Below are 3,912 nucleotides of genomic sequence, written 5' to 3'. Positions count from 1 at the left end.
GGAGGGCCGTTTCTGGGCGCTTCCTGGTCCGGCCGTGGCCTCCGGTGCAGCTCGGTCGAGTGGCCACGGAAGGGTTGGCAGTGCTTGATCCTGCAGCTAGGCCGTTAAATAACTGGGCCGCTAACCGAGGAATGCTGTAACGTGTACATCGCAGTATGCAGATCAGAGAAGTGGTCTGAGCAAAGTCCTGCTGGCTGACTGCTTGTATTTGCATAACTCACGCGCCGCACAACAGAGCCGGAGACCACCCGACTGTGCCGTGCCAGGGCTGCAGAGCCCTCCGCTCGCGGCCCCGGTCCCTCCGAGTGCGGTCGCAGGGCCTCACTTCCCTGTCTTTGACAGGCAGGGATTCCAGCTGCAGAGGAGGCAGTGCCAGGCCACGGGGCGGGAAGAGCTGGGCCACTATCGGGAAGCCAGTTCGACTGAAGTCAGCGCAGTGGGACGCAGGGAAGAGGCTGCAGGGCAGGGCAAGGCCGCCCTCACGGCCGTGTCGGGGCTTTAGACGTCGTTCATGGGCTCCCTCGTGCATCAGTGTGTCCACCCCTTCAGCGTCGCGGGATCCTCCATGTGCGGGGAATCTTAGGATAAAGGAGAGAACAGGGCACGACGCTTGCCCTAGTCAAACTACATTCAGGTGGGGAGAAAGACGGTAAACAAGCACGAAACACACACGTGTCCGGAATTGACAGTGCTGTGGGAGAAAAAGCAGGGGAGGGAACGGGGACTTGGACCTCGAGGCTCAGAACTGCCTCCTCAGGGGGCAGGAGAGGAACAGGGCGGGGGTGTGCAGGGAGCCTGAGCCACAGCGAGTGGGAGGTGGATGTCCAGGTGAGCGGACGAAGCTCAGACGCGCGTGGGGAGAGGGTCAGACTGAGTGACACTGCGGAGGTGAGTATTCCCCGAGGGCCGCTGACGTCACGGCCCTGTGTGCCTCACTAGGAAGTCTGAAGGCGCTACTCCAAAGCTGACTCTTGAGTAAAAGCATGTATGGTAAGCATTTATTTTCATATTGCTCTACAGAAACAGAGATGAGTCTGTAGCAAAAGTTGTCTTTGCTGACCCATGTAGCTCAGCCTTTAAAGAAAGTGCGGTTCCCAGAACAAGATCAGGGTCTGTGGATGGAGCCTTCTGAATCTAGCAGAGATGTTTATCTTCCTGGCCAGGGGGAGAGGCTGGAGAAACGCCACATCAGTGCCTGAGCCACAGCGAGTTGTTGTTGCTCCGCTATTTTGGTCCTGCTGATCTCTGGGGCAGGGAATTCTGCCTGATGCCAGTGCTGCATTGGCTTGGTGAGGGCACTGCACGCCGGGCCTGCAAGCAGCTCTGGGGTCTGAGGCTCGGGAAACCATCGGAGCCACCTGAGCTTTGTAGGCAGGAAACCGACAGCACAGCCAGGGAAGCAGCAAGGTGGGAAGCGGCCCTTAGCTCGAACTCAGGAGGTCCCGACTCTCCCACTTCTGTCTCAAATGCTTCTCCAGAGGTCAAAGTCCCAGACTTTGGTCTGCAGTCATTCTCAGCATCTGCACCCTCGTGGGGCACCTGGCTCCCGTGACTTACAATCAGGGAGCAAACCCACCCAGAACAGGGCCAGCAGCCGCACCACATCTAGAGCCCTTGCTGTGCTTTCTCTGCATCTTCCTCAAATCCGCACAGCCGCTCCAGGTCACCAGTATCAGGTCCCGTACATGCAGTCACTGCCTGGAGTCCCTGCTCAGCTGCTCAGCTGGTCCTGCAGCCGGGAACAGAGAGGAGGGAGGAACAGGAGGGAGAGGCACCCAGGCCTCCGTCCGTGGCCCCTCCAGCCGGGCTGCCTCCTAAGAGCAGGGTAGATCCCCCATGTGCAGCCACCTTCAAGAGCCCTGCCTATGGGAGCTCGAGGCCCTGGAGGCCACCTGGGCTTCGTCTGGAAGATGTGGGAAGGACAGAACGGAGGGTGAAGCTGGGCGCTTGGCCCCCAGGTCCAGGTGGGTGGTGGGGAGGATCAGGCTTGGGGACTCGTGGTTCTGTGTTGGACAAGTCCGAAAGCCCTTGGATGCCCAAGTGGAGATGCCAGACAGGGTCTGGGCTGGGGATGCCAAAGGGTGAGCCACCCGCATGAAGCTGGCGTTTATCTTTTGGGGGGGTACTCGGGATCAAACTCGGGACCTTGCACTTGTGAGGCAGGTGGCAGAACCACTAAGCTAAATCCCCAGCCCGAAGCTGGCAATTAAAGCAACATAAAAAGAGTAGATGTAAACAGAATGGAGAGGGGAAATGAGGGCCAACATCGGGAAGCTCTCGGGTTCAGCTAGGAAAAGCAGAGGATGCAGGAAGGCGTGGCTCACACTGAGTATCTCAAATTCTTTGTTTCAGTAACAGAAAGCTGACCAAGCCAGTCTCCTTCGATGGTGTCAGGGCCAGCTCATTTCATAAACAGAGCGACTGGGCTTTCTGTGGACACAGGTGGCAAAGTCAGGTGGGCACACTTCATTTGCCCAACTGAACAGGGCAGGCAATCTATGCTAAGCACAGAGCTGCGCATTGAGGAAGGGGGAAAGCCACCTAGGAATTCCTCTCATTCTGACAGTGGGAAGTCAGGCAAAGCCACTGTCTTTGTCCTGTTATGCATTGGTCTTGAGCTTTCCAGAGACATCTGGGAGTGCTAAATTGACATCTTCACCAGAGACTGACAGTGGTAACAAGATGCTCACGTGTTTTTAAGGTACTTTAAACATAGTTACTGGATCAAGCTACAAAGGACCAGGAGTAGAAGAATATTAGAATTTCCTTCCCTGCAGAAGATCACTATCTAGTGTTCGTGTTCAGTAGCACTTAGGCTGTGACCAAGTGGCTGAGGGACGGCCTCAGGTTTGTGCATAGGTAGCTTTGGAGCCCAAGGGGAGCCAGGCAGAGAGCAGTCAGGGGAAACTGGCCGGTGTAAGTTGTCCCGGCTCCTGGCTGAGGGTTCCCAGGGCCCTGATGTCCATCAGCTCAGTGTAGAAGCTGAGCTGAGTGTGTCAGGAAACTTGTGGACAGCTGCCTCCTGTTGCGTGTGGGTCCAGCACAGAGGGGGGTTGGTGCAAGGTGTCCGACTTTACCCAGAATGCCATTAAGCTGATCTGAGGACCAAACATTGTTATCTTCCTTTTCAAATCTCCATCTTTAAAGTTAACTTACGGTTTTGCTCTGCCAGGGATAAGGGACCTGAGTAAACGAAAGCCCTTAGTCCCTTGTAATCCAAGTAGCACACAGTTCTGAATTATTTGCTATTGTTACCTCTACATTATTCTGCCTGGTCATAACTTACTTCTCAAGCATGTTTCTTTGGATGAATTAAATAAAAATACTGTGAATTTTTGAAACTCTAGGAATAAAATTGTAAAAGAGAAATTAAAGTAGTCAGTGATCCTACTGAAGGAAATAAGGTTCACATGAGCCAATTCCAATGGTGGTAAATATTTCATGGTGCCTTGCTAATGCAAGAATCTTAAAATGTTTACACTTAAGGACATTGGGAAAAAAGCAATTTTTAATTTTTTAAAGTCATGATTTGATTTAAAAATAATCATCATTTAGGATTCAGGAGGTTTTACTTAATAAATATATGGTGCAACATTTAAACAGTTAATTCTATTCTGTCTTTTACAACAAATATGCAAACCTCCCACAAATGGCATCTGAGATTCGACTTTCCATGATCAGTAAAGCCTTTTCCTCTTCTTAAATTGCTTCAGAGAGGAAATGATCAAACATAAATCTCATTTAAATTCTAAAGCAAAGAAAAAAATTTTCCTGAAATACTCAAGAAGCTGTCATCAAAGTGAATTAGGGAGGGCCGGGATATAGCTCAGTGGCACCACACCTGCCTGGCAAGCACAAGGTCCTGAGTTCAATTCTCCGGTGCCAAAAAAAAAAAAAAAAAAAAAAAAAAAA

This window comes from Fukomys damarensis, unplaced genomic scaffold, assembly GCF_012274545.1.
Source record: "Fukomys damarensis isolate Sample0158 unplaced genomic scaffold, DMR_v1.0_HiC HiC_scaffold_14, whole genome shotgun sequence".
Classification (NCBI taxonomy): domain Eukaryota; kingdom Metazoa; phylum Chordata; class Mammalia; order Rodentia; family Bathyergidae; genus Fukomys; species Fukomys damarensis.
The sequence above is the reverse complement of the archived record's forward strand: the minus strand, read 5'-3'. Positions refer to the sequence as shown.